Source organism: Tamandua tetradactyla, chromosome 2 (assembly GCF_023851605.1).
Source record: "Tamandua tetradactyla isolate mTamTet1 chromosome 2, mTamTet1.pri, whole genome shotgun sequence".
In the NCBI taxonomy this organism is placed as follows: domain Eukaryota; kingdom Metazoa; phylum Chordata; class Mammalia; order Pilosa; family Myrmecophagidae; genus Tamandua; species Tamandua tetradactyla.
The window spans coordinates 89,286,053-89,307,081 of NC_135328.1; the positions used below are offsets into that span (position 1 = coordinate 89,286,053).

At 38.2% G+C, this 21,029-nt stretch overlaps 1 protein-coding gene across 9 annotated transcripts in view; it reads left to right on the top strand.

The window, feature by feature from the left end:
• PTPRD (protein tyrosine phosphatase receptor type D) overlaps positions 1-21,029 on the top strand; it is a 685,849-nt gene that overhangs the window by 649,693 nt on the left and 15,127 nt on the right. The gene's annotated exons all lie outside the window — the stretch shown is intronic.

The following is a 21,029-nucleotide window of genomic DNA, read 5'->3' on the forward strand; positions in this document are numbered from 1 at the left end:
AAAGTTGGGAGAGGGATGCCAGGGGGCATAGAGAAAGTGAGAGAGAACCTCATTCCACTTTGCAGGCATGCCTGGGGCCCTGCTGGTGGAAAAGCACTTCGGGCCAGTAAAAATTACTTTACAAGCTGTGTTGGCAACCTGCTCTGGTTCCCAGCGGCTGCCTTGTGTATCTGCTACTCCCGTTGGAGCTTGAGCAGGCTGTGCCATGGCTATAGCATGAGGTTTTTAGTGTCCATATGCCTGCGAGGCTCATCATCCACAATTTCCTCATCTCAGGCCCCAGCCAAGTGCAGCAGATGCTATTGTTGCTTCTTTTCAATGAAGTAGGAAGCAAAGAAAGAAAGGAATTTGTCTATATTGTTTTTCTGCTGGAAAGAAATAAAAACCGCATGTGGTATATTGTCCAATGGTAACCCATGCGCCAAATCTCTAGTTTGTGTAACTTTTTTACGTAGGATAAGAATCTGCCCCTCTATTTCTTAACATAATGCAAATGACCTACTTCACTCTACTATAGATATGTTAGAATTATAGCCATTCAGATTTCTGTATTTGGATTTCTGCTATTTCTTGCACATGCAAACCCTTTGCTTCTGACCGTGCCATCTGCTGGAATGCACACAGTGTTTGTTATGTGCCTAAATCTTGCTGTACAAAACTCTGAGATTGCTCATATAAATAAACACATGTTTATAAGTATTTTTAAACCCTTTGCCTTGATAAGTGGTATTAATAAGGCACATTTGAGTGTCTTAAGTAAGTACAGCTGCTGAAAGAATTTCTTGTGCAGAAATGTATGAACTGACACCAAAATCAGAAGAGAATCCCTTTTGAAAGAAAAGCCTGGATACCTAAGCAGTCTCAGTGCTGAAGACAAGCTAAATGATGATAAATTAAGCAAACAAAGAAGCTCTATTTTGGCATAGAACACTTCTGGGAAAAAGTCTTAAGACTCTTTACCGTGTCACTGGGCATGATATCCTACCAAACCTTGATTTGACCCCAGATGTGACATTGATGTGCCTTTAAAGTCTCTTCTGATCTTCTTTGCTTGTATTTCTCACTGCTTGCTCTCATTAACCTGGCTAAGTGTGACGTGAATTTCTAGCACAAGGCTGGATGAGAGAAGCAAATCTCCTGAGTCCTCTCCAAAATACAGATTCTTTTTTTTTTCAGTCTATGAAATTGGTAAGAAAGTTGAAGAAAAGTCCATTAAAGTTCTTACAGAACTGATTTTTTTTTTTTTTTTTTTTTTGCCATTTCTACTTAGTTTCTCTACTTACTGATTTGGTTTCTCCTTTTGGGTCCATAAATAGCCCCAAATTTGTATAGAAGATGTGGGTAGAAGTGTCCTTACCTGTCTGATTTTTCACCTCAGTGTAGTGGTCTCTGGCCATAAAGACCAGAACTAAGTGGGCAGAGCCCCCTCTTGTCATTGAGGCCAAGCTGCAAGATTTGACCTCCCTGTTGCTTGAATGCAGATTATCTGAGGATGCTGTTTGTTTGTTTGTTTTTAATGTAATTATTACACTCTCCTTTATGAATGCGCTAACATGAAGTTTCACAGATAAATATAGAAGACAAAATACATAAAATGTAATCTCCTATAGGCCATAATTTTAAGCCTGTAAATTTTATGAAGACCCAAAGTTGTTAGATTTTTTTTTCTTAATGTAAACAGAGGAGGACCACAGATAATCTCAAAATACCCTAATATTTTTTCTCAAAATAAGTTTATATACAGTAAGGAATTTTAAAATGTGAAGAAGTGAAGTTCCTGCATCTTAAAGCCTTTAAGTGGGTACTAATAAAACCTACTCTTAGTTCCATGACTTTCATTACATAATTGGTTTCAAGCTAAAAATGGCAGTAATTTATCTAAAAACATAAGAGGCATTGTACTTCCTTAAAATTATGTGATCTTGTGCAAATCACTCACCTTCCCTAACATTCTGTTTCTCTAAAGAGGTGGGAACCATCTTGTGTCAGTGGAGATGCTGGTCATTTAATAAAGCATCTTCTCTATGTGGGAAAATTGGTAAAATTTGTATATTATACGCTTACTTATAATGGGGAGGAGGATAAAGAAGAGGAATTTTGCTTTTATAGAAACCATAAAGAAATTTTCCCTGTCTCCAACTTCAGTCCAAACGGGTTCATTCTCTGTATCTTAGAATACTCTCATTTTGTCAGACTTAACCCAATTCCAATTCCAGTCGATTGAGCATAGAGTCTTGCTCAGTCTGGGCTGGTGTTTGTTACCCACATATGAAAAACCATACTCAATAATGTCACAATCCATAAAAATCCTTTATGAACCTATGCTTACCATTTTATTCCTCCTTTTGTGTGTCTGAAAAAGACTGACCTGGTTTCAGGCTTTTTTCTCTGGTGTATTACAGCCTGGAATTCACTTGTTTTCTTGGTTCAATTAAACTCAAACTTATTAGTTTGTAGGGTACAATAATAAAACCCCATGCTTAGCTAAACTTTTCCAGAATTCAGTAGGAAGATCTGTAAATTAGCCCAGTTAGAAGAGATAGTGTGTATACCTTTGTTGTTGTGCTTATATTTCCTAAAGGCTTAGGAGTAAACACATTTTAAAAATCTGAGATGATAATTCTGCATAGAAGGCCTTTTTAAAATGAATCTTTGTGGTGTGTATAATGCACAAGGTTATAGCAATTCCTACAGTGTTCTTTGTCCTCTTGCTTAATTTCATGCCTGCACTTACATATGGACAATTGTATCAAGTAGCATTTATATCTACATTTTCAGGTTAAAGCTTTTTCACATCACAACTTGGCTATGTCACAAGAAACCATGGTCTTGTTCTAGCTTTTGGAACCAGACTAAATGGTTCTATTTCTCCACCTGGGAATCCTACATTTAAAAACAGCTTTATCTAGTGGGGGGAAATGAGGCCATTATTCCTAAACTTTTTTCGTTTGAACATTTTCAAACATACAAAAAAGAGAGAGCATAACAATGAATCCCCAGGCACCCATCACCCAGCTTTACTTATCACCATTTCAATGTTCAATGGCAATTCATTTACTAATTTTTAAAGAAACTCAATTTCATAACTGCTGTTCAACATTTGACATTTTAATAGTGTGGACAGTCGTAGCTCAGATAAATGTTTAATTTCCATGGACATATGTAATGTAAAGGCCACTCATTGCTATTTTCTCAGCTCCAGGTTGAGTATCCCAGGACTGTATCTGTTATGCTCCTGTCTCAGACTGCCTTTCCAAGGCTGAAGCCATAGTCTGTTTTAAAATGACTCTAGAATATCAAAGCCATCCCCCCTCTTTGCAAAAATTGTACCCCAAACTTCGCCCATAAGCAAAACTTGACACCCAAACTTTTTTTTTTAATTCAGCAATCAGGTGTTTTTTTTAAATTAAATGTTAATGTTTTAGGCTCGGTTCATCATAACCTCACTATGCCCTGTAATTTAACATCCTGTGCTTCATGCTTCTCTGCTAAAGCTTTCTTATTTTAATCTGGAAAAATGAATTCGGAGGTATGTTTTGCTATCTGAATTCAGATTTAAACAAAGAAAGAAAAGAGGAATAAGAAATAGTTTTACAAATCCAATGCTGACCTATCCAATTATTGGCATACATAAAATGACAAAGGGTGTTTATACCCATTCTGGGTTCTACAAGAAATGTGAGAGAGTGTCTATGGAAACAGAAAAATAGTCTGAATATAAACAGAGCATGCAGAGAAAACTTAAGATACCTCATAATATATGTGCACAGTGAGTTGTGAGTTGTTAGATATTATGAAGGGGTAATCAATTGTGGGTTAAACTAAGTTAAACTGGTTTCTTTACAGCAGGGTTTCTCAACCCTATAAAATATTAATTTCCACTGTGAATCTCCAAGAGGGAATTACTAAAACTTATTTAAACATGAACTCTTTTTCTTGGGATCTCTCTCAGGTTTCTAAAAAAAAAAAAGCTAATATAAAAGAATATTTTCCGTAACCTGGATAATTTGCCTCACCTCATTAAAACAGGATGATGATGAAGTGTTAAGTATAACAATAATCAATCAGCAGTGCTCAATGACATATATAAATAAATATAATCAATAAGAATGTATTAAAACTAACCTGTTCGGGGCATTAGTCTATGCAGCATGGAAGGCAAAACAGTGGGACATCTCCTCCAAAGAGCTTATAACAGAAAATGCCTAAAAATTTGAGACTAAAAAAAAAAAAACCTCCAAAAATGCCTAAAAAATTGAGACCATTCAGAAGAAACCTTATTCTGTGTGTTCAGTTTAAAAAGCCTCTGTTAAAGCAGGAAACCCTGAGAAGTTATACATACTGTTGATAACTTTGAATATATAATTGTATATTATATTCATTCATCAGTTTTTATTTAACTCTAGGACTAAGGACTTATCTTTGACAAGGACTTGTGATGAACAGATTTGATGTTATCCAATATAGAGAAAGAGCTTGATATTTTTGAGGAACTTAACTACACAGCTTTTCCATGTTTTTTTACAACTGTTTTCTTTTTTTTTCAGGAACTTACAATTGGTTCACCCTTACCTCATTTAGCAGTACGCTTTTGTTTTGTCTTTCCAAATCAGTTAACCTCATTTTCACACAAAGAGCAACTGTTTCATTTTGTCACCTCTTCTAGTCAGTTTGTTAATACTTAAGTTCTTTAACTAAAATAACTGTTTTTTTTTTTTTTTTAATAACCACACCATGTCCACAAAATAGCACAGGAGTCCTAGAGTGGTTTCCTCACCTTAGGCAGATCTTGTGGAGTAACAGGCAGAGGTATGTTAAAGGAAAACTTTGATTCCTCTATTATATTGATTAAATGGAAGTCAAATAAGAAAACGACCATACCTATCGTATGCATGTGAAAGGGATAAATGGTGCAACAAGCAAAGAAGTGCTACTTGAAATAAGGGAAAGAAGAGAGAATTTGGCATTACAGCATTGCACTTCAGGTTGGGAGGTCTGATTTTACACCTAATGAGCAGTTCTCTGGTCTTGAGAATCTCCATAAAAATAAAGGGATTGGCTTGGCTGGATGGCTCTTCATTTTTAGCATGCAGCAGGATCACTTGGGGTCCTTGTTAAAACTCAGGTCAGTTGGCCCCACTAGCAAAGTTCTGGTTCTGGAGGACAGTAATGAGACCTCAAAATGTGCATCTCTACCAAGTTCCCAGAGGCTACTCCTGCTAAGTATGGTGAAGGCGCTACACTTTGAGAACCACTGGATTGGATAATTCCTATCCTTTCCAAGTCCAATATCCCGTTCAAAAATGTATTACCATTTTTTTCCTCAGAGATTAGAAAATCAGCAGTTATTGGTTTATTGTTGGCAATATTGGGTTCATAAATTCATTAGTATAAATCTTGAATATGAACTATGCAAAAACCAAAAGGTTTGCATGCCCATTCTGCCATAAGGGCAATTGAATTAAAATATGCAACTCTAGGTCCTCAATTAATAGGAAAGAGAGAATAAGGAAACTAACATTGTTCAAGAAAGTAGTTTCATTTGGCCTACGATATCCTCACATCAACCTGAAGAAATGGGTTTGTATTTTTACAGGTGAGAAAACTGAGACTGCTCAGTGAGGATAACTAAATAACCTAGTATCACACAGTTTACAGGTAGAAGAGTCAGATTTTGAATCTGTAAAGGCCATACTCTTTCCCTTTGCCAAGCAAGCACATCACATCAGAGGTACTTTTCCTGTCATACTGTCATACATGTGAAAACGTTTTGTGAAACAAAATAATTTCATCATCTCAGTCGATACTTCAACTATATTTAAATTGCTTTAACCAAAAGTCAAAAGTAAACCTTCAGAAAAAAAAGGGGGGGATGGCACTTTTTAGGTGTGGGAAACCTTTTAATTCATACGTTAAACCTGAATGTCTTCTCTCTGCTTGAAACCATTAGAGATATGAGGTCAGAGATGTTTTTTTGCAAATTTCCCCTTGCATCCCTCTCACTCACAGTATGCCAAACTTGAAATAGCTACTTAAATATTTGAGGCATAAGTGAACACTGAAGTGAAAGTGTCACAACCCAAACAATACCAGGAAGAAAACCATAGGATTCTAACTGATAGGGTCATCTTCTGTGTGTATGCATTAAAATATATATATAGCATTATTCTTAAATGCAATTGAAATGATTTTCCATTGTTACTTGGTGTGGGTGTTGGGAGTAGGCTATTGACTGGATTTTGTGGATACCAGTCCTATAAGATATTTTATAATCATTATGTCAGGTTCTGTAAATGCTGAATCTGGAGCTTGCATTCTACTTAGCGTTGTATCTGGTATTAAGGGAAATGTATGCTGCATCCCTGAGAATTGTCAGGGTAATAAACATCCTGTTCCCAACATCTTCCTCCCTATATGAGGTAGATTAAGTCTGCAAAGAGAAGCATTTAGCACTCCTAGAAAAGGAAGCACCATATAGTGTCCCTGGTGTTAAGAAAAAGTTCATTTTCCTCGAATGGGTTCCTTACTAAGGAGCAGTTTGCTCATCCCTGATCACCATGCTCCTTCCATTTCCGGAACAGAGAGAGAGCAAATAAAACAAGCTATTGCTTTCCTCAAACACAGAATATTTGCTGCTTATATGGCCTCCATTGAATGCAGCTCTTGGTTTACTCCTCTTTGGGGGGTTCCAGTCCACTAAGGAAGGCAGCTTGGGGTCCCAAAATTGGCCTGAACTCCATGAGCGAGGCTGGTGAGGCATTTGATGGAATGAACATTGCCCAGCTGTTCCCACATCTCTGGGGAAACTGCAAAAATGAGGCATCGCCTTTGAAGAGAATCTTCCAGAGAAAATAGCTTTGAACTCCCTGAATTTGTGTTCCTCTTCTAGCAAAGTTAGTGTTGAGAGGGCGAGGAAGAGTCAGGATGTCCCCAGAAGCTCTCCTCTCCAGAGAAAGAGTTCTTCACCCCATGAAATGATCCCAGTGTGCCAGGTGCCTCCTGCCAGGTATCAGTTATGGCTGGCATCTCCGATTCTACCTATCACATAGTTCATGTCAAACAGATTGCCTTCAGTTAATCCTTCAGCAGATTAAATGCCTTGCCCTATTACTTTAATGCAATAATGTATAAGCTCCCTTAATAAAAAGGGTAAATTTTCAGATGCTGCCATTCATCATCTATATATTTTAGAGCTTATGAGTATTTCCATATAATTATATTTAATACTATAAACTATAAGTGCTGTAATTTCCTTTGACCTGTGTTGCAGTTAGAGACATTACTTGATCAGAGCTCGCAATGAATCATTTATGCACACGTATTTAGCTAATTGGTTATTTTTTTTCCTGCCTGTGTTTATATGTAATATACCCCTATAAGGGAAAGGAAATCAGCCTGCTTGCAGCTGAGTCTGGTAAAAGAGCAATTAGGTTCTATCAGAGTGAACAGCTGTCAATAATGAGTTCTGAATTAAAATTACTAGCAAAGAAAGGAATCTAGACATCTGCAGGAAATGTGAAAATATTTTTATAACCTAATAGCTGAGATCTGGACAGAGGTATCACTGAGTTTTCCCAGCTGTACCTCCAATGTATTTTGAATGTTCCTGGGCTGAAAGAACACTAAATTTCATTGCATAAACTTGACAGCATTAAAAAAAAAGAGTTTGGCTCCCTTTGAGAAGTGTGTATTTTGATTTCATGTAATCAGCATGAAAACTTTCTATTTCAAACTATTTTCTTGTGCCCTCTGGTCATAAAATGAAGCTTAAAAATAGTTCTGTTATCTTTGTGTTGTATCTTTTCAATCAGGGTTCTACTGCCTGGATATTTTTCTTTCTCTCTTTGGAAAAATACTTTGGGGTCTTATTACATGGTATCTGATTTGCTCACATCTGGGGCTGTTTCTTACAAAGAAAACTTGCAAGGCGGACTTTTGGCATCTGAATTTTATTACAAGACAATTCCACATATTTGCAGGTATCTGGAGATATATTTGGTCTTTCAAAAAAAGTAAACTTTACATTTTTGAAAGCAGTCTTTTCAATCTCCCCTTTGCATAAAAGTTTTAAGACAATAAGGACAAAAATCTACATCGATGAGAGATCAAAATTTAATTATATATATATATATATATACATATATATGCATGTAAATATAGATCTATAGAGACACATACATGCTTATGAATATATTTGACCCAGCTGTTTGCCCTCATTTAAGTATGAGACATTAGGAGTGTTCTCTCTATCTCCATTACCCAAAATGTGGCCTGTAGACCAGCAACATCAGCACCACTGAAGACCTTGTTGGAAATGCGCATCTCTGACCCTCTCAACCCCTCAGACCCACTAAATCAGAACCCCTGGGGCAGAGCCCCCAAAACAATTGTTTGCAAACTGCTCCAGGAGTGTTTTCAGACCACTTGGATATAAATGCTTCAATGCCTGGTAGTACATTGTCCGATGATTGATACAAAGAGGATGAACCTCTCATTTTGTGTTTATTGTATTGTATTATTGAATATTACCTTTCATCTCTTGACTGTGTTTTCCATTCTTTAGTATTTCCCTGAATGACAGGCAAACCCTATCTCTTTACTCCCATCCTCAGGACTGACTACTGTGTCATTCTAAATACACTCAATACTAGTACGCTTTAATTAAGTCGTCATCCTTGTGCATGCATACCACACTTAATTAAAGGCATCCATAAGCCAAAAGATTGTAAAAGAGATAGTGCTGGCATAACTAAAGCTAGCTAATTCCTAGCCATGTACACAAAGATCTATTTTGACAGTACTTCGAAGACCATTTAATTCATTTCCCTTTGGGTGGTTCAGTAGAGCAAGGATCCAATGTTTCATGAGTAAAGAACAGATTTGGGTACAGCCTTTCTCTTTCTGACCAACATTTCTTGCAGCCTACATTGATGGAACTGTAGACCTGGTGTCTCTCTGGGAGCTCTAAGGAAAAACTGCCTTCTCTTTTCTGTAAACTCCCAATGCTGGGAACACGTGTCTGAGAAACAGGAGGCATGCATGGACCCAAATCGCAACTCAGCTAGTAACCATCACGTGATATTGATGAAATTCCTAACCATATCTAGGTCTCTATTTCCTCCTTCACAATATGAATCTAAGTGAAAAGAAGGGCTGGAAGAGGCAGTGAAACTCTACTGACTCATCAATTCAGAAACCTGTCCAGGTAAGAAGTCAGATGAGGGCTGGGATCCCTAGCACAAAGGCCCACTGGAGGTCAGCAGGGTGATATAAACAAATAAAAGGGGCCTTGTGGAATGCAGTAGGTAAATTGTATTTGAGACTAAGATTCTCAGTGCCCTATAAAAGCTGTGGGAGTCAAGCAAAAGGAGCAGGCAAAGCACAGGGCTACCAAACTGTAACCCCTGACTTATAGCCATTAAATCCTTTCAACTTATGTTTTGATTGAAGAGAGTAGCATTTTAAAAAAACAAAAACTGGATGGGCCATGGTGGCTCAGCAGACAGGAATGCTCGCTTGTGATGCCAGAGGACCCGGGTTTGATTCCCGGTGCCTGCCCATGTAAAAAGAAAAAAAAAGAAAAAAAAACCTAACTACAAACTCCTCCCCCCGACCCCCACCCCCAAAATCTTGCTGCAGTGGGAATACTTTGGCTTGCTATCCAAAACAATCAAATTGCTAAAGCTTGCATGTCTTCCAAGTACCTTCCATTGGCTCTTCTGTTTTACCATGCTTAACCTGACTCAGGAGTAATAGAATTGATGTTGCTAAGGGCAAGTGTGCCGTGAAGAATGAGCAAGTTGTAGTGAGGACTGTGTGGTCAGTGCATCATGGGCTGAGCAGTACCACTTGGCCGCGACAGCTTGAGTAGCTAAACGTGGCAGGCCTGGTTAATGGTTGTACCGCCTTTCAAAATGTGGATAATTGTGATTCATTCTAAACAAAACTTAGAATATCGACTTTTACAAAGGAAATTGGTGTAAATGATATACTTCCTTATACTCCCACAGCATCATTCAGTGGCCCTCTCTTCAGATTTAAGCCAACTACTAGTAACTAGGGTCATACTTAGGACGTTGTGTTAGTCAGAGTTCTCTAGAGAAATAGAACCAACAGGAGAGATCTGTAAATATGAGAATTATAAAGGTGGCTCACACAACTGTGGGAATGGAACAGTCTAAAATCTGCAGGGCAGGCTGTGAAGCTGGCAGCTCCAATGAAGGGTCTGGACAAACTCCGCAGGAGAGGCTCACTGGCTGAAGAAGCAGTGAAAAGGTCCCTTCTTTGTCCTTAAAAGACTTCAACTGATTGGATTATATCATTGGTGGGAAGCAGGCTTTAGTTGATTGCAGGTGTTATCAGCCACAGATGTATTTAATTGACTGCTTATTTAATATACCAGCCTTCCTTTTTATCAACCGGCCACTAAGTATCCTTGCAGCAATGATCAGGCTGGTGCTTGCCTGACCAGACAACTGGGCATCATCACTTGGCCAAGTTGACACCAGAACCCAACCATCACAGACGTATAGGGTTGCTCTGTATTTAAACATGTTAGCCATCTAGTTTATCTTGAGCATCACATTTTAAGAATAATAGGGAACGTGTTAGATAATGTTGGGACAGAGCTGAGATCATGCATAAGTCTCTGGAGAGTATCTGTTTGAGTTTACATATAAAAAGCAAACCAGATATGGCTCATATGAATTTGGTTTTTTGTTGACTTGTTCCTTTTAAGAAAATCCCTTCACCCATCGTGAAAAAATAAAATGCCATAAGGGAATATAAACTGGGGACATCACCCTTGTCCTCTCTATATTCTAGACTAGGATCCTTATTAAGTCAGAAGCTTAATCATTAATCTCTCCTTCTTCTCTATTGATGAAGTGTAAATTCCCTTTAAGGATGCCACACAAACATACAATGAAGTTTTTTCTTTCTCGAACAGTTGAGATTCTGGATTGTCTCATCCAACTTTTCCTTATTCTAACTCTCTACCAGGCCTCATCCCCTCTATGCAGGGTCCTCTTCCTCCTTTCAGGAACTCAGTCTTTGGAAGCTGGCAGTTGATGGCAGGGCCAAGTCCTTGCTGCAAAGAGCTCGTCAATGCCACTCCAATGCCTTCTCCTGGGACTCCATCTCTAGGCAAGGCGATTATCCCCAGCAAGAGAATAGGTTCCATCTACTTTCTCTGTTCTGGGGGGCTTTAAGTGTTTATCAATCTTTAATTATGGTTTTTATTATATTATCTTTTATCTTATTTTACATTTCCTTTTTTGCTTCCGTTATTACATAATTATATTGTCCTGATTTTTAAAAAGTCAAACATTTCAGTTGAAGTAAAAGCCCCCCCACATCATTTTCTGTACATTAACATAAGCACATATAAAAATATATAATTTTGTTGAGATTAACAATGTCTTAGAGACCTTGTTTGTTAATACAGGTATTTATACCTCATTCTTTTAAAAAGTTACATGGTATATTCATGGTATCAATATGCTATACTTTATTCAGCCATTTCCCTAGTGATATGGATTGTTTTTTCCTAATTATTTTGGTATTCCAAAGAATGCTGCAATGAAAATCCCTTTCGAAGCATCAGTATATGTGTATACCTATATCTCCATAACAGGTGTCTGTGAGTAGATGCATTGTGTCAAAGAATATGTGCACTTAAAGCTTTGATGAATACTACAAAATTGCCCTCCAAAACAAGATTATATAAGCATATAGTCTGTGCTCAATAGTAGGGATAAATTATACTGTAATTCAATGATAACTTGTTCAAAAATACTTTTAAAAATTTTTTTGCACAGTAACTTCTAAAAACAAATGAGGCAGGTGAATATTTATGTCAAAGAAATTCATAGATCTCCGATGGCCATTCTGGGTAAAAGAGACGCTAGGAAACTTAATGCCAAATTATTTATAGGTTGGTGTTTTATAGAGAGCCCCAGATTTTCTAGAGATATCCTATATTGTTGCTTTTTAACTTCAATGTCAGTTTTTGACTAAGAATGAAAGAGTTTCAAACAACAGCCTTATCAGTGTCAAATCACAGTTTTATCAGGATGGTCACCTTATAAGACTAAGCCATAAAACTCGAGCCATTCTCACAGGTGTCCTTTTCCTGTTCAATTTTTATGTACTTGCAGTTTATAAACTCACATTCTTATTATAGCTTATGTATACCATCCAATCAAATTACAGACTGATATATGTATAAAAAGCTCACAATGATTTATTTTGTCCATATTGTACTGTCTTTGCACCCAACCAAATGATCTGTGGCATCTCCTAATTATATTGTCTTTCTTTGCCAAATCATTGAAGTATAAGTCCAGGTCAGCATTGAAACTCCCCCAGATTAATCAGAAAGCCAAGTTTTAAACACATCCCAAGAATGGATTTTAGCACAAAATAGCCCCCTTATGCCTCTTAATTTTTCATTTTGCACATTACTATCATATCGCATCATGGGACATTAAGCATATTTCAACTCATGGGACTAACTCAATCATGTTTTTAGAAATTGAAAACAAATGTTGCAACTGCATGAATGATAATATTGAAGTAATAACAATTTCCTGGTAGATGTACTTAATGGATTGCATAGTCTTGCAGCTTGTAAACACTAGAATGTCTGTCACCCAGTGAAATTGTTTTTTTTTTTTTTAAGGCTAAATTTGCCAATAATTTGGTTTGCTGTAAGAAGTCAAACCAACAAATATAAAGTTCATTTGTATCCGGATTCTCATTAGTGAAATCATTATCCTCGATGGAAGGTAACCTGGAAAGTTGATTTTACATCAGGGGATAGTGGGGGACCAACATAATGCTGGACTTGATTTATAAGTACTGTCCTCATCCATTTTTGCTGGAATTTTTGTAAATAATAAATGTACTGAATTGTGCTGGCCTCAGCCTCAAGAACAGGGTTATGCAGTCTCTTTTTTTTTTTCTTTTAAAGATATTTAGAAAAATCTGTCTCAGTACTTGGCAACTACAACAGAAAGCAGATTAAAATAAGGGTAGTTTATCAGTATTGCTGTTCTTATCATGTTTCAGGTTGCAGGCTGTTGAAATGATGAAGAACAAACAGTACTAAATAGGGTTCCATCATTATCACTGCTAGGGAAGCTGAGGTTTTCAGGATCAAAGAAAAATGCATTTGCTTTTAGAACAACAATCCTTCATTTTGAGAGTTATGCTGCACTCAGATACTGATGGTTGAATTAAAAAAAAAGAAAATTGAAGAAGGAAGTAAAACATGGGGTGCTATGAACTTGGAAATTCAGAGAAAAGTATACTGGCATACTTGTAAAAGCCCTGAATTTTCAAAGTTCAATTTCTAAAGAAAAAAAAATAGTGCCTGAGGTTTGTTATTTCTGAGCAACTGGAGTGAAGCATAAGCATGGGTTGTTTCCATCTCGTCAAATTACAAAAACTCCCTTTATCTTTGCAAACATTTGTCAAATGCATATTCCCATGCTGAGGGCTTTGGGGAGTATCCTGTATATGGCACTGCCCTAGCAGAAGGTTTAATTTTTTAAGCTTGCGTTTTTTATTTTGCAATTCAACTTGAACACCTTAAATTTCCCTGGCACGGAAATCACCATGGGAAATTGTTAAACATAGTAGAGACAAGGAGACTGTTGTCTTCCCCATCAAGAGGATTTTCAACTGGCATAAGAATAATAACCAGGAAGCAAACTAAAGTAAGGCAGATACTGACAAAGAGGTATAAATTGTCACTGGACCCATGCACTTCCCCCCAAACAAACAAAAAACCAGCCAAAGAAAAATTCAACAAATGGTGTTGCAACAATGGAATACTCACATGGAGAAAGAATGAAATGTGACCCCACCATACAGCATACCAAAAAAAAAAAAAAAAAAAAAATGCCATTGGAATCCAATGAGGAATTTACTAAGGAGTTTTGATCAAGGAATGTGTACTTAAGGTAAGATTTGAACAAAGGTCCAGGTCAACAAGTAGAGATGTAAAGGAGGCGGAAGGACCTGCGTAAGCAAAGGACACAGGTGGAAAAGCTTAAAACATGTTAAATTTTACTGGAACTAAGAGAAAGCCATGAATCTAATAATAAAGGTATTTCCTGAGAGCCATGCAGTTTAAATGGAGAGGCCTGTGCCTAAGACACATCCAGATGACATTTTTGGACCTCCAAGGTAAAGGAAAAAATTCCACAAGTACTTGGGGCAAAAATTACTGCTGAAAGTACAAAAATCAGACTGGCCTAAGACCACCCCAAATATGAAAGAAGACCATAAAGCAAACCAGTTAAGTGTGGAGTCCAGTGATTCTGTACACAGCCAGGACGTTGGTCATACTTCAGTTTTGTATATAGAGGGGCTCAGAAATAATCCATCCATGTGCATTTTATATGAAACATTGTTCCTGCTATCCAAGATATTCATCTAAATGATGCGCAGATAGATGACTCATATCATAAGGTACAAAACATGTGAAACAGAATTATTATTTTATTTTTTTTTAAATACACAATATTTTTTTTTTATTAATGGAAAGAAAGAAAAAAAGAAAAAAAAAGAAAAATAAAAAAAAGAAATTAGCACAACATTTAGAAATCATACCGGTCTACATATGCACTCAGTAATTCTTATCATCACATACTGTCCATCAACAGAAGAATGGCTAAACAAACTGTGGTATATACGTACGATGGAATATCATGCAGCTTTAAGACAAGATAAACTTATGAGGCATGTAATAACATGGATGGACCTAGAGAATATTATGCAGAATTATTATTTTTTAATGGTAATGTGTTTGTAAGTTTTAAAAACTTTTGGAAACAGTCCTTGAAACAGGAAATATATATGTGAAACATGCCCTCTTTTCCTTGCCTTATCCCAGCCAGTCTGGCTTTCTTTTAATTACTCAAATATGCTAAGTAGTTTTCCATTCCAGGGCCTTTTCTAGGAATATTATCTCTATCTTCCAACCCTTCTTCATGGCGCTAACAGCTGTTCTTTGTGTAGGACTCAATTTAAAGGACATTTCCTCAAAGATGTTCTGCCTCTAAGATGTACTGTGCACATGTACCTCATGGCAGTTATTGAGATTTGCTAATATATACCTAATGTATATTTACGCATGTGCTCAGTTGATTAATATCTAATTTTCCCACTAAACTATAGTCTCCAAGATGAAAGGATCATGTTACTTTGGCTCCCTACTTCTTTGGTGTCCTAGTAAATGACAGGCAGTCAGTAAAAACCTGTGGAACAATAATATGCAGCAAATGTGGATGGAAGAACAAAGCAATGTATGTCTTCCTAACTGCCCCCTGGCTGCTAGGAATAGACTAAGATAGTCAGTGTGGGGTGATAAATGTTTAACAACCATCTCTTGGAAAAAACTGCTGCATTTTCCAACTCCCTGGTGTAAATACACCCACCATGGCTGATTTCAGACTACAAACGTGAAGTCACTGAATGCAAAGCTGTGAAGAGATGGACACCAGCATGCCATGATAAAGTGTTTTCATCCCAAGAGCATAGCTAATAGAAAAATACAGTAAAATAGGAAGTGATTGTTGAGTAATTATTATTTTTGCTTTTAATATAACAACAGTAAGTTTATATAATTGAATTGTAATACGGCCTGGTAAACCAATAAGCAACATTATTGAAAATGTAACAGTTGGTTTTTGCCATCTCTAGCACACCACTGGATGGATAGTGGAATAAAACTGAGAAGGTCTGAATGCATAGGGATTTATAATTATTATGCAAGGCAAGAGGGGGAAACTGTTTAAGGTGAAGCTCAAATGTTAGATCTGAGTAATCGCAGAGAGAGCAAGACAGAAAGGAACAGATTTGATGGAAAAAGATGTTGAATAGCCATGACACAAGACACAAGTCGGTTCTTTTTGGGTAATTTCATGGACTGCCATATTTTGGGTTATTGTGTGTTTAGGATAATTACAGAATCTCTTCCCCTCCTACCATCAACTCCAAGGCTTCCATGCTCCCCTTAACCAGTGTCATAGAGGCTAAGGGAGAAAGGCTTTCCAGGGAACCCATTTCAGGGATTAGGTTGATCCTAGAGGATCATATTTGGCAGTTGTTGCTGACCCAGTGGCAGTGTGCAGTATGAATGGGGGCGGTGGTGCCATGGAGGGTGCTGAGAGCACATGAGCACTGGCTGTTGAGTCCTTTTGCTGCTTTCCATCTGGTGTATGACTTCAGGGCCATTCTTTCTTTCTCTTTTTTTTTTTTTACATGGGCAGGCACCGGGAATCAAACCTGGGTCCTCGGGCTTGGCAGGCGAGCATTCTTACCTGCTGAGCCACCGTGGCCCGCCCTTCAGGGCAATTCTTAAATGTCCTGAATCAGAGTACGTTTCACTGGTCCAGGGAACTCTTTTGCCCCATGCACATGAAAGCCAATACTATGACGCAAGGATTTCAAGAAAAGAGTTTGCGTAGTTGACCAGCAGAGAGACTGGAGGCAAGCCTCAAATTCAGTGTCCCCAAGCCAAAGGCATTAATGACCCTCAATGGGCCCTACCCCCAAAAGTGCTGTCTATTGTCTCGTGTGCATCGCACCAAAAGAGCAAAACCAGTTGCAGTAAAGCAAAGCAGCACTTAATTTTTTGACCAAAGAATGGAGGAGGAGGGAATCAATGTCTAAAAGGCACTATCTCTTAGAGGAAGGTGTGTTGGATTCTTTGATAGGGTGGCAGGGGATACGGGTACAGATAGTTGTTGGGGCAAGTGGGTAAGGGGATTTCTAAAGTATAAAGAATTGGTTTTGAGCACGTGCAGTCCCTGGCCATGCTAGAATATGCTTTTACATACATTGCATTTTCAGGAAATGGCATCTAAATCCCATCCAAAGGTGGAGAATTTACTATTATAATGCACAAAGGTGAAGTTAGGCCAGCATTGGGGGCTTAGTGTGCACACTCCAGGAAGAGGACTTTCTCGGCTGTGGCAAGGCAGGAGCTTGAGGTTAGCATGGAGGTGGGTTCTTGCTTTTTCTTCAGCTGGGGGTCTTTGCGGTTCACCACAGGACGAGCGGCAATGGCTGCAGGAGTTTGTAACAGCTGTTTCTTTGCAGATATTTGCAGTTACAGTTTTTCTGAAAAGAAGTACAAGCCAAGCAAAGGTAGAAGTTAGACGTTTTTATGAGCAACCGTCTAGGTCAGACTTCATCCTCGTGACAAAGGGGCCGGGGATTTTTATCTAGTCTGGAGAGGGCTAGTCTAAGGGAGTGGCTAAAAATGAGGTGACATGGGGCTCGGGACAGGGTTAAGTGGCACATTTGCTCTAGCAAAACATGGATGCTCAGACATCGCATGTTCAAAAATGGTGACCTAGCATAATTAGTGGGTGTGATTTTTTTACTATTATAATGAAGTAAAGGTGACAGGGTCATGGCTGCTCCTTTCTGCGCATGCTCCTGGGTTAGGGTGGCTAGAAATAGTGTTAGCAGGTGAAGCTTATCTAAGGGTTATGTAAGCTGTTTATGACTGCATTGGGAGATGGGGAGTTCTAAGAAAAGAAAAAAAGTGGGGGCTGTCTCGGAAAAATGTGTTAGAAGGTAGTGGTTTCGGTAGAAACTGTCAAGCATGGGATTAGGGGTTACCCAGAAAAAAGTGGTTTCAAATAGAGAAAGAAACTGACGTTTGCTGCATGCCTCCTAGGCACCAAGCACTGCAGGGGGAAGACTCTTTAAACATTTCCTTTAGCATGCCGCTGTGGGTGAAAGCAGAACGTTCCTCAAATGTAAGCTATTATTTATTAGAAATATGGCAAGAGAAGAAGACAGCTTGAGGGAGTAGATGAAAGCAAGATTTTTTAAAGCCAAATCTCAAATGATCCTGCAGTGATTCTAGCATAATTTCGGCAATGTAAAATAATCTGTTCCTTGTTGTCATCTTCAGAAGTGGGATTTTAAATGGAGTCTCCCTACAAAGAAACTTCCTCTTCCTTTATGCTTGCCAACACTTGGTATGTTTAATTAAGCCTTAAGACTTACGAGATAATTAGAGTCACAGGTAATTAACTCTAGATAATCATCACTATCACGATTTAAGGAAAATGGGAAACAAGCGAAGTTAAGTGACTTTCTCAAGGTCACCCAATCATTGGTATCTGAAGAAAGTGTCTTGAACCTCAGGGTCTTGCTTCAAACTAATATTTAAAACTCCCAAGATCATTTTGCCCCAGAGAAGAGGGAACACGATTCTTCTCCTTCCCTGACTTCTATATAAACAGCAAAGTCGGGCAGTTCACGATATTTTATGTTTGGAGGAACACAGATTTCGCTCAAGTCACATTCTCTTATTTTACTTCGTTTCTTCAATATTTGTGATGGAGACTCATGTCTGCATATTTAATTTTTTCCTCCATGTTTTGGGGGGGGGAATGCCTTCTCACGGTCATCAGGAGATTGATATGGTTTGCAACTGCAGTTATTCCTCCCAGATTTGCAAGATTCTGTAGTATCTTTCTGCCAGAATATAGAACCATGCATCATGTCATATGAATGGTCCTTCATATATATTTGGGGAAAATATTCCTACCATTTTCTAGAATTCACTTGCTACACACACACACACACACACATACACACGCACACACACACACAGGACTCAGGAATAACCTACAGTGTGGTTTTGCTAGGAAGAATTGCATGAAGTAGTATCCAGTTAGAAGTAAGAAACAATTAGAATGAAGACAGTTTAGGAGAACAATTAACAGAAAAAAAATATGAGATGTGGGCGGGCCGCGGTGGCTCAGCGGGCAAAGTGCTTGCCTGCTATGCCGGAGGACCTCGGTTCGATTCCCGGCCCCAGCCCATGTAACAAAAACGGAGAAACAGAATACAATAAAACAAGAAAATGTTTAAAAATGTTTCCCTTTCTTCCTTCTATCCTTCCTTCCTTCTCTCTGTCTAAAAAAAAAAAAAAAAAAAAAAAAAATATGAGATGTTATAGTCTAAGAACCTGGGGTGTGCCTCCTTTTCCCAGGTTAGTCTTATTTAGATTATTTTAATTGCAAAGCAATGGCATTATCAGGAGAGCAAGGCACTGTGATTACTCAAAGCATTTTTCCTTTGTCCCCCACATATTTCCTTCCATGTAGGAATTCTTTGACTGACCAAAGATTCCCGGTTCCTAAGTGGGCTCACCCTCCCTGGATGGACTGCTCATTACATAAGGCCTTATATGTTAATCATTCATCCATTCACTTATTCCACAAACATTATCAAGTACTTACTGCATATGGGGGGCAGGGCACACAAAGATGACCAAAAAATGCACTTTCTGCTCTAAAGATATACATTGTTGTTTGTGCTTGGCAGCCCCTCAAAACTAATAATACAGTGTGCGTGGGACTTGGGCACCCAAAGATCTGGAGCAGAGGCTGATTAACCCTGCCTGGGGAAGAAGAGTGTCATGGAAAACTTGCCGTCAAGCAAATTTATACATTGGACAAATGAATAAAACAGGACTTTGGGGGTCTCAGTGAACTGGAACCACCAGACTAACAGAGCTCTGTAGTAATGCTTCTATCAGGTTTCTCATTGGTTCCACGCTAAGGCACTTGCTACCATTTCAGACTCTTTTTCCCAGATGGCATTTGCGTGACACGTTGATATCATCTGAGTTAGTGGGTTTAAGTCTCGAATGGACTCTTCACTCATAGGCCCTCTGACATGGAACATTAAAAAGTAAGCGATTTTAAAACAATTATATCACATTCCCGCGTAACCTAGTTCACAAACCACAGGGCTCATGTAAGGAGAGTGGATTTGATCTGCACTGTTCAGTAGTTTAATAGTGGCATTATGTCATTACAAAGTGCTTTCTTACTACCTTGCAGCCCCTTGGCACCAGAGAGAAAGTGATGTTTGAGTTGAGAGAGGCACCCTAATGCTCATTAAACTCATTCAGTTTGAAGTACTGGTACATTCCTTGCACAGGTATCTCACCAGGCAGATGAAAGTTTCACATGTAGCTCCCACAGCCAGCAGTATGCTTATAAAAGTGATTCCTTCTCTTTTGTTGTTCCAGCCTCCTTAATTCGCCATCCTTCCCATCCCAGTTCAACTGCCACATACATCATCCACAAGATCAACACTTCTTTTTCTTCCTTATTATGAATATTTTAGCAAAAGAATTATCTCTTTTAACAGACGGAGCTTTTTCTATCCAAATCATCCCTGTTGTTGTATCCCTCAATTCACTTAGCAGAATACAGCATTATTTGCTGAAACATAGATGGAATAAATGAATGCATATACACAAATGACAGGAAACAGTGGCATGTATCTAATGAAAGATGCTTCCTGTTACTTGGTGTATGCCGCAGTGATATATGTATCTATTCCTGGGGATTGCATGTTTACCCGTGATCAGGAGGAAGTATTTTCGATTGAACCATATTTCACACATAAATGGACTCAGCCTAAAGTGTTTGATGAGTAGAAACATGCAAGGCTTACCTCGAGATTGTACAAACAGATGTATTATTTTCTTGGTATTCTTTTCAATACTTGAGGAAATCCTAATGTTTCAACCACCTGATTCAGTAATCCAGTTTGGTAAATTAGATTGTCTCCTTGGAATAGCAGACACCACCTAGCTATTGTGCTTTGTTGACTCTCACACCTCCTCTTCTTTGAAACCGTTTCAACCAACTGGAACATGGCCTGTAAGTCCAGAAGTAATGAAGTTTAAAAAATGCCTCAGAGCTTTTTCAGTACCGAAGATTGAGGCTTTTATTTTCCCATGCAAAATAGTTGAATTTCTCCTGGAATTTTAAAAGACATTGAACTCTAAAGAAAAGAGAAAAACAGGAAGCACTCACCACCCTCTAGTGATTGCTTTTTATTACACATTAATTTGCCTTGAGAATACCCTATACTATTTTCATCGTGCAACTACATTTTAAAATTGTAATTACATACTTTCCACTCGGTTAGCTTTAGAACTTCCTTGCTGCATTGTATAATATAAGCTGTTTCAA